Genomic DNA, 11,685 nt, shown 5'->3' with positions numbered 1-11,685 from the left:
TTTATTGAACCTATTATGTGCCAAGGGCTATATTAGACCCAATACAAAGACAAATACAGAACCCGCCCTCAAGATCAGTTAAGCCTCATAGGAGAAATAGACATAAGCGACTCATTAAAATACGTCTTCAAAATTATGCAGAAAAGGTATTATAAAGCACTCTGGGGGCACAATACACCATTTGTGACTGCTGATTTGTTAATAATATTAACAATTTTTATTGCTTGAATTCACTACCTTTATTACCCATTTTATTAAAATATTTCAACAAAGACTTACTGAATTTTAATATATTCATAGCAAAATCTTCCTTCTCCAAATCCCTCTAAAGTATGTACAGGACAATCATTATTATTCCCAAACTACTGGTGGAGAAATAGTGACTCAACAAAATTAAATGACTTACAGAACTCAGAAGTAATTCCCAATACCTTACTTTCCCAACATATAATTAATTTTTCTATAAAAATCTTACTTAATCCAAAGTAACACAGACTTTAAAGACACCTCGGATGGGCTTAATTCCTCAAGAACCAGTCTGAAAGGGTTCCATCAGATAGTCTGAACAATCTTAATTCAACCAAACAGCAAAACAATTTCCAAAACCATAGGTAGGTGATGGATACTGCTTTCATTTCAGTTAACTAAAAATATTTGATCCACTATGGTGCATCTCAGTGTAAGATCTTTAAAAGACAAAAATTGATTAATCCATGCAAGTTTCAGACAACACCTAATCTAAATGCCAGAGCCTGTGCTCAGATTTAATCAAGCTCTGGATGTTATTTATTGATCTACCCAAAAAAGGTGTTTTTTTGTTTTCCTTCTACAAAGGTACTTGAGTAATGGGTAAGCTATCAAAACTAGCATTAATTCCTATTATATAATGCATTGATTTTTTGCAAACACTAGGTAGGAAGAGACTAAGTCAGAATAGTTTATGCTATTGAAAATGTCAAATTAAGAGAATTAGTAGCTTTTAGGAGAAGGTATAGATAAATTTTACTTCTTGTTTTCCTAACACCACCTACTTGGGGATGATAAACACAAATGAAGCAAATTCTACAGACACACACTCCTACTCCGTCTCGCCTCACTAGGTTACCAGGTATACCGTGGTTAGCTTTATGGGTAAGCTCATGAAGCACTTTCCATGTAAATGTGAGTTTAAGTATACAGGAAAAGCACCCAGGCCCCAAATGTCTTCTTTTCACCCCGTCTAATGACTCCTGAAACAAATATTTCATCATTTCATGTAATGGCTAATCCCTGAGCAAAATAAATTTTATTTCTCAAAAAAGAATTAATATTTTATTTCAGGTATATAATATTCATTGTTTATTCCAAATGGAATAATAGGAGAGCATACCTTTATGACTTTGCCTGGCTAATTATTAGAATTATCTGGGACGCTTCTTAAAAATGTCGATGCACTAGGCATCTATTTTTTGCTTATCTGTTTGTAAAAATGACAGAGATTCTTATTTTAGCCTGGGTATTTGGTTTTTGGGGGGAAGGGGTGCGGTGCGGGGAGAAATGATAGAGAATGTTAAGTGATTCTAATGGGTAGCCATGCTTGAAAACCACTGGGAGCGTTTTTGAGCAAATGTGAATAGATACAGGAGAAAGCAAGAGCATATGAGGTAACTGAGGAAAGAGAAAAATAATATGTAAAACAGAGACACAGTGTGGGGAGGGCAGTCAAAAACAAGGGTTACAATTGTGTCTTGCCCAACAAAGTAAACCTAGGACTTGTTCAGAAGGACAGTGTTGGGGTGGGAAGAGAGGGAGCAATGTGTCTGGGGAGAAAATGTATAACAATCTAGTTTCAGACCATTTATCACTGCAGACACAGAAATGAGTTTTGTAGAGTTGGTCTTGACAAACAGGGTCAATGAGTTTTTCCATAATAAGGTATGGATTAAATTATTGAAAATAATTTCTAATGCAGAAGTAGTCACTCCCTTTTATAGCCTTATTTGAAAGTTTAGACCATAAAATAAAAGTACATTCATAAAAATACGCATTTTTAAACTATGAGAGAAAAATTATTTCACAATTTACACATAGGTAACTGATACTCAAAATAAGCCACATAAGTAGAAAAGAAATACTTTCATTATTATTTTTTCTCTTTTACATGTCCTATCTCTTTCCCTTTTTGTGGAAATTGCTCCTTTCTCAGGAAAAAAAAGATTTACATTTTGAAGTTAACAATAAAACAAAGCATATAACATAGCCTGAATGGGAGGGGAATTTGAGGAAGAATGGGTACATGTATACGTCTGGCCGAGTTTCTCTGCTGTGCATCTGAAACTATCACACCATTGTTAACTACGAGGTTAATATACCTTAGAACAAATGTCATACTCCAATATAAAATAAAAAGTTCTTAAAAAATAAAAGAGGATGTCCAACTTTAATACAAAAAATGTTACCAAAAAAAAACAAAAACAAACCCAAAACTTGATCTCTAAGTGTAAATACCCAATTAGACCTACCATGTACTCTACATAAGAATTTTAGTAAATCTTGCACCCTAAACATCAAAGAAACTATTAAAACTTTTAATTTTAGCAATCTCATTCAAAGGTTCTAACCATTATTACTGGCCAAATGAGAGACTAGCTAATTCTTCAGAAATGTAACAAGTTTCTAAATAATTCTACAAATACTGCCTTTTTTAAATGTACATTTTAAAAAAATAAATAAATAAAATAAATAAAATGTACATTTTATTGGTGAAAATGCTTTTTTTCTAAGTCAAAATAATTTTACTTTACCAGATATATTGCATTTTTGTTGTATGAAGAAGCCATATAACAAAAATATAACTGAAACATTGATAATTTTGAACAAAAGCTGAAATCCTTTCAGTTCATGATGTATAAAACAAGCTTACATAGCCTAAACTGTTTATAGTTCTACTTATTAGAAATTGGTCTACTTATTAGAAACTATAAAGACTCATGAGAAACCAACAAAGAGGAAAATCTTAGCCAATTCACAAACATACTATCTTATTATTCCATTTGGAATAAATAATGAGTATTGTATTCCTGAAATAAAATATTATTTCTTGAAAAATGAAAATTATTTTGCTCATATTTATATCTTTAAATAAACTAAAGTTCTAAAGGACCCATTGAAGATTTACTTTCCTTCTTAAGTTCTTAACTTTTATTTGATACAATTTTTTTTCTTCATACTGCTTTTATAGTAGTTGAAAAAGAGATCAGTTACCATATCGTTTATTTTAATAACATTGCTAATAACAGTCATTATTCTGAAACCAGATTACCTGAGTTCAAATCCTAACTCAGCTACTGTTTACAATGTCTTTAGGCAAATGACTCTATTCTTCATCTGAAAAATGAGGAAAAGTATCTCACTGGAGATATTATTATGAGAATTGAATTAGTTAATATACATTATACATAGTTAATATACCTTAGCACAAATGTCATAAAGTAAGCATTCAGTAAGTATTTATTATTACTATTATCACTATAATATTTTTAGTATTTTTTAAAATCATCTTTCTTCCAGAGTTGCCTTGGTGTCTGAAATACTATTTTTGCTTGTTTTTTAAAAATCTGAATATTAGTTGATTCTTAAATACTTGACTTGAATTTCTAACCCATATTATAATAAATTGAATCCAAGGGTATTTATTTGAGGTAAGGGCTAGAGGCATGATAATAATAATTTGTACAGAGGCAGATTTTAGAAATACAAAATCAAAGTGCTGAAAGGATTCTAAAGGGTTATCTGCATTTCTTCCCTCTCTTCCCAGTCTCTACCCCTACCATCTCACACCTATATCAGGCAGCTTCCTTCTTCCAAGACCAAATGACTCTATACTGGACTTTTAAATACTTCAATAAACCTGAAGGAAGAAATGGCAACCCATCAACCCATCCCAGTGTTCTTGCCTGGAGAATTCCATGGACAGAGGACCCTAGTGGGCTACAGCCCACAGGGTCGCAAAGAGTCAGACACGGCTGAAGCAACTTAGTGCGCATGCACATGTCCTCCTGATTTGAGGCAGCCAATAATGTACTGAAGAGTACATGGTTTCAGGCAAGCCAAATCTGAGGTTAATTCTCGCTCTAACATTTATCAGTCATATACCCATGGGAAAGATAACAAACTTGTGCTTCAATCTATCTGTAAAATGAAGCCAATCCTCATCTTGCAGGGTTGTTGTAGAGAGTAGTTTACAAGCTTTATAAATTATCAGTAATAATTTACCATCATAGCTGTAAATAAAGATGTACACAGATGACAATATTTTTCAGAAATGTTATACAATCCTAACAATGAAATATGTATTTTTTGAGAAAACACATGACAAAAAAACTAATTTGAGGAGTTTAGAATGCTATAAATTTAGAATTAAAAAGCAATTGGTGATATGATTTATTTACAAAAGTATTTTTAAGATATACCTACACATTGATTTCTAAATCTAATAGATAAAAATGTGGTTTTGAGTTTTATTTTTATTTCAAATTAAATATTTTGTGATGAGCATATTTGTTAAAGCCAGTATTTGCAATTTGCTTATCAGACAACTTCATTATAGATAGGCAGATAGTAATTAGTATATAGAGGTAGTCCATGAAATTTTACAAAGGTTTTTAGATTATTACCAGCTAAGAAAGAGTATATTAAAACAAAAGTAAATAGGAAATTATCTACTTGCTTATTTTAAGTCCCTGAGATTTATTCCAGTGAGACCAATAAACAGGATAAAATAAAAAAGGCAGAAGGCCAAAGTGTCATAAATGCTGTTAAAGTATTCGATAAAAACTACTATCCACTGGAGGTTCACTGCAGCACATTGGAAAAAATGGTCTTCCCATATTTAGACACAAGCGATAGCAAGCCAAACACTCTGAAAAAGATGTGATACTGTTATATAACAACACACAGAACCATATTTAATTTATTATTGCTACCTATGTGGCCTATAATGTTAGTAAGATTTGATGTACATGATATAATGTTTGGAAGCTGCCCTGATTATTCTACCCTAATTAGCAGGATGTCTGGTAAAAGTCAGCAAACAACACAATCCCTTGGCTTGGTACTAAAAACTAAGTCTTAAATCTCCATAATATTTTTAAAACAAACAAACTAGAATATGAATTTTTTTTTCCTAGACTCATCCTTTTCAAAAATTTTTAAGATCCTTCCAGTTGATACGTAAGATAGGGCACATACTGTCAAGAATAAGTTGTTAAAGTGAATATGAAACATGCTTCTCAAAATATCATCTACACATTTACCAGAAGGTAAAATAAACATGTAAAATATCAAGAATACAGTAAGTTTGTATTAAAATCTTATGCAATATAGGAATGGTGTAAAAATTATCACATATTGTATTACTTGTTCACTTAATAGTTTATTAGCATTTCATAAATATCTTAAGAAAAATGTAATTTAAATAGTCAAAGGATTAATATAATGCTAATCAGAACTGAAAATGCTATGAACCTGATTAGAAAATGCAGAATAGTCAACTTTCTCTAACTCATTCATTAGTTAAAGGTAAAAAGATCATTTTTAAAAATTTTAACTAAATCCATAAGCTAACACAGTTAACTTAATACCTTTGCAAACCATGGCATTAAGTAAGAAAGCTGGCTTGATGGCCATGTACACTGTTTGTACTGAGAGTTATCTAGAATATTTCAGGTTATACAGAGTCCTCTGCTCACTGTCACTAACTATCATAATAATTTAAAGTATTTATCAAAGAACGCTGACAAAAAAGAAAACTCTCTGTATAGTTTCTCTCTTTTCAGTTCAATCTTGGTTCATACTTCATGGACAAAGTTTTTGAACGTCAATAGGAACACTTTATGACACTTCCAATCTCCTTTGGGGTTTAATAAGTTTTAATGCACAGCACTGGCATTAGTGAGTTTAATTATCTGCCACATGTCATAGATCTGCTATGTTGATAGATGTCATATATCTGCAGCATGTTGATTGATAAAGAAGGGGTATTATTAATAATATAATACTTTAAGGCAAAATTTTTAGAATTAATCTACTTTTAAAATGAATCAATACATTAACCATCAAAGCTTACTTAACATATCTCAGAAATACATGATTATTTAAAGGCAACTGCTATAAAATTTAAGTTTTTTTTTAACTTTTCCACCAAAATAACTATTTTGATTTAGGAGAGCCCAGACGTCAGGATAAGAGCCCAAAGCATCCAGTCCAAATATAAAATTTCCCTGAAGATTCATGTTCTAAAAGAAATCCATAGAGAAAGGTCAATGAATCATAACAGGGAAGTTCTTTGAGGGTCGCAAAGGTAGCTTGCTTTATTAACTATGGTTACCTAGCTCATGCAAACAATATAAGATCAAATTCAAAGACCTGTCTTGCTTCAGCCAAGAAAAATGGAACCTAAAATCTGGGGTCTTTAAAGTTTCATATAGTAAATTCAGGACTTATTTGCAATACAGAATAACCCATTGAGTAATCTGTGGGCTTTCACCTAATGGCTCCAAAAAAGCAAGAGCACCAAAACTGCCTAGGAGAGTATGGTTCCTGCACTAGGTTCCCAGCAACCTAGACCTGCTGGAGGTAACCGCAGGAGTCACGGAGGAACTAAGGAAGAGAGGCCTGGGGGCAGAAATCCGCAGACCTCCGCCTGCTCCAACGAACACTGCCACTTTCACACTCTGCCTTCTGCACTTTGAAAAAGAGTTGTGCTGCTAAAGAATTCTGAAGTCCTCCTAGAGAAACTCAGAGTGACTGAAAAGTCTGTATCTTTTCTTAGCTTCTTTCTATTGAATGTGTTATTTTAAATATGAATTAGCCTCTATCCCCTTCAATTCATCTACCAGTCGAGGGAGTAGTGTAGACGATGTGGTAGCTATAAGAAAATCATTTGATATCTGCGTTTAAAGAGTGACTTTTTTATTAAAAGTAAAATATATAAGAAATAAGTAAAATTAGCTAAGGCAATGTAATAGTTTGCCTATAAACTGAAAAACAGAGAGAGAAGCAGGTGTTTATAACTAAATTCTACTCTATGACACTTTTGATTTGTGTATGAAACTATTCTACTAGAACATTTGAAGAAATGAACAATTTGCCACCCCTTTTTCTTATATACTGATGGTTTGGTTGAGCAATGAAAAGAGATTTTATGTCCTGTAATAGGTTGTTGACTAACACACTAATAAAATTTGTACGGCACTCCAATATAAAAAAAATGCTATCATAAACATTAATAATGAAACATTATAATTATTCATTTTATTAATTTAAAAATCACATAAATACCAAATTCTACCTTTAAAATATTCAGCTTGTTTTAAAATGAAAATAATATATTTTCCTCCCAAAACTTTAACTAACAACCTAGAAAGGCACATAACATTATTCCTGTCAACTTTCTCTTAAACTGTCACAGCATCCCTTACCCCAGGATTACACATCCTCCAAAATTACATTTTCTGTAGCTAGTGGATACCTCCCTATTTTAGATGTCAATTTCTAATTTCATCAGTACAGTCAAATTTTTAATTACGTCGACTGACACAGTTGGAATTGGTAAGTGAGTGAGGAAACAAAATCTCATACACCCATGGAGTAACTGTAAACCGAAACAGCCTTTAGCCCAGAAATTCTACTTTTAGAAACTTACCAAATAGATATCTAACACAAGTACACAGAGATACATATAACATAGCATTTTTTACAACAGAAAAACCTAGTAACAACTACATGTGTATCAGTAAGGACTAGTTAAGCCAGATATAATTTACCCATATAATATTAATAGTAAAGATGTTAGGAGAATGCAATCATGTACTGATTTAGAAATTTAGCCTTAAAATATTAAATGAACAATTTAAGTTGCACAATAGCACAACATGGTTTCTTCTAATGGAATTCATAGTAAAAAGTCAGTTAAATTTAATCCAATTGAGTTATTGTCATTTAATCAGAAGCCCTGTTTGTCTTAACCTAAGACTCAAGGTGTTGCATCAAGATGATCCATTTTATGGCATCAGGTCTTTCCAAATTTACCGTTCTATTACCTTCTCTACACTTATTTCCTAAGCATCAAATCTATCACTATTTCCCAAATAGGCTTCTGCTTCTCTACCTCCTACACTTGGCTTAAGAGTCTTTTTTTCCTTTCCAGAATATCTTTCCAACTCCTGACTTCTGCAAATCCAAGCTCAACAAGTAACACACTCAAAAAGCCTTTCATGATTCCCTCAACTAGATGTGTAATCACATTTTCTCCTATGGTCCCAAAGGATTCTACCTATTCTTCTCTTCTAGAATTCATCACTCCCCACTTTTCATCATGCAATATAGTGTTTCACAACAATATAGTGTTTCACAGATAATCCATATTTAATTCATCCTACATTTTCCATGGTGCCTATATCTAAGCCTCTATCATAGTAAGCAATCAACAAGGGCTTGCTATATTAAAATACTCAGATCAACATAAAAAGCTCTTACTGTATCAGTTTTACCTTAACTGAAGTGTCCTCAGTCTTTCTGTGGAGAGGAGCTACTTATCATTTCTCAAAGTTGTGAACACAAAAGAGTGGTAGAAGAGAAAGAAAATTTATCTAAACTATAGTAACCGTAAACAGAGACATGGGGGTGTACCACTGTTCATAACTCATAATGGAAATGAGGGTGTATCACTGTCCATTATAATTCATCTTTCAACTGGCAATCCATAGAGAAAAAAGAGGAGTATTGAGACAACTGGTCTGGAGATCTATCAGGGAGGCTTTTGAAATAACGGTAGAGAAATCCTGAGCTTTGGTTCAGGCATTCACGTTAAAGAGTTCCCTCCTGGAGTACATGTTCACTAGGATTTCTATGAAATGAACTATTACAGTGTTGCTTTCAGTTTGTAATAAAAATAAACTAAAACCTTTAATTGTAGTTTAAGACTGCAAAAAGAGCAAGAAGAAATAAAATCCATTAGTCTGAAGATTTCATTTTAGAAATATTTGTATCCTCCTTCTTGCCAAATTGCATTCACTGATAAACAGATTTCATTTTTTTTACCATAAACTTCCCTTTTTTGTTATCGAGTAAAAATAAGGAGTAAAAGTAATCAAAAGACTGGCAGATGGAAGCAAGTGAGAAGCAATGTACACAGATAATTCAGAAATAGGAAATGTCTGAATTTTTAAAAATTGACTATATATCATTTCTAGAAAGTATGCCAATTAAATAAAAGAAATATATTTATACAAATAAAACCTTCAGATCTCAAAAAATTCTAACACAATTTTACCTCGCTCTCTTAAAAAGCTCAATACAGTCTGATTAGGATAATAAAATTTAGCTTCAAAAAAATATATAAAATCCAAAACAAGGAGTAAACTAAAAACTGTGCATTTGTTCTCTATTCCTTTTACCATTTTTCAATCTGGAAACACTTCTAAATTTAGGAGTGAGCTATAATAAGGCATGGTCAGATGACTGCCTAGTTCTTGAACATTAATAAATACTTAATTCTTGCACAGATGAAATATTGCATTTGGAGAGGTGGGTAGTAGGCAGTGTAAAAAAATAAGTAGAATCAATAACTTTAACTTTCCTCATTGCTGTGGTTCTCTTTTATTTTTAAATCCCAGAACCTGCAGATTTCTAAAGACTGAACAAATTGCATTGTTTGTATATAACAAAAACTATAATTTTTCTAATACTTTAAGTTTAGGAAACCCAAAATATATTTAAACAAGCTTTTTCCTTTTAATCTTCTGAGTTTTAACTATTTTTAGTCCTAGAGCTGATGAATTTATATATCCTAAATTACCTTTCTCAGCAAATGAACAGATTTCATTTCATCTTATCTGTTAGTTATGATGTAATGCTCCAATATATAAACATTATATAAACCCAAACAGCTCAATTCAAACTTACTATTCCTAAAGACAATAACAGAAAGTAATAACCTTCCATACTTTCGTGGATTCTGAATCTGAATGAAACAAAAATATAAAATTTAGGTGATATTTCTCTTGCAATATACAGAATACAACTTCTCAAATATGTAAATTAACTTATGACTCAGTTTGCTGGGTGATGTTCTCATCATGACTCAAATGGATGCAACCACTTAAAAATGAATGACTTGGGAGGCTGCCATGAACTATGAAGCGATCTGAGTAAGCTGCTTGTATCTGGCCTATATTAAGGGTAAGAAATTTTTCCATCTAGTACATTTTGGAGGTAATCCCTCTATAACTGAATAGAAATATGATAAATGGCTGGCATGGCTACACTGAATTCCTCCCCTCGAATTCTGCATTTGTTCCATGGATTAGAACTATTCTAGATGCTGTGGCATTTATTCTTTTGAGAATGACATCAGATGTCAAACAAGCAGTACTTCCGGACAACCTTCCAATTTCAGTGTATCTGGAGAAAAGCTACCTTATGGATGTCTGTAGAGGTTGCAGAGAGAGCACTGATCACCACATTTTAATCATGATAAGCTGGAGGGGAAGTACAAATGCTTCCACATAGAAATTGAGAAGACCGTATTCTCCAGGTTGCTCTTCTCTTACCGTCAAGGTGAAAAACTGCCTGTTCTAAAACATTACCATACCGTCACAGTGTTTTATAAAACAAAGAAAGTTATTTGAAAATAGTTATTTTAAAATCTTATGAACTTATTTCTATTTTTAGGAAAGTTACCATCACCAGAGTCCCTAGGCATGAAATTACAATGGACAGATAGTTTGCCACTGTGGTTAATAGCTGTTAAATTTAAAAAAGAAAAACGCTCTTCCTTTTCTTTCATTTTAATAAAAACAGACAAAAAAATCCTACAGGAGTGGCTCCAGATTTTGCTGCACATTGGAATCACCAAGCAATCTTTTAAAAACACTGCTGCCTAGCTCTGACCACCAAACACTCATACTCTGATTTATTTGGGATGGAGTGCAAACCCAGAAAACAGGATTTCTAAAAAGTTCCCTTGATGATTCAAATGTGAAAACACTGATGTAAAGCTATAAGATGCTGATAGTCTCTTCCTCCATCCATGTCAAAAAAGGACAAGAGATAGTTCCTACAAAGAACCACACCAGCAGATATGGGCCTGTTCATTTCAAAGACTAGAAGTGACTTTGATTTCAATAAATCAGTATGTTTACAGTAAGTATGTTTGTGTGTTGGCTTACTTGTGAAGTTGCTCAGTCATGTCCGACTCTCTGCAACCCCACAGACTATAGCCTGCCAGGCTCCTCTGTCCATGGGATTCTCCAGGCAAGAATACTGGAGTGGGTTGCCATTTCCTTCTCCATTGTGTATTGGAGAGAGAGAATTGTTAAATGCCAAAAAATTTTAAAAGTTAAGCTTTAAATAAAGTTTAGCAATCTCAAAGAGAAAGAACTTAATTTTTTTAATTGCAGATAATGGAAAGAATATTGTAAATGACAAGTCTCTTGATATTTATATCAAAACATCCTTTATAACATATATACAAGTAGGTTATTAAACAAGTGATTCTATTTTGCTAATATATATATAATCTGCTATTCTAGAAAAGAAATAGATATAAATAAAATAGATATAAGAGGAAATAGGACATTACACACTAGTAAAGTTAATACTATCACTAAGGCAATGTTTCTCAAACCTCAAGTCACTGTCAAA

This window comes from Cervus canadensis, chromosome 15, assembly GCF_019320065.1.
Source record: "Cervus canadensis isolate Bull #8, Minnesota chromosome 15, ASM1932006v1, whole genome shotgun sequence".
NCBI classification, from domain to species: Eukaryota; Metazoa; Chordata; class Mammalia; order Artiodactyla; family Cervidae; genus Cervus; species Cervus canadensis.
The sequence above is the reverse complement of the archived record's forward strand: the minus strand, read 5'-3'. Positions refer to the sequence as shown.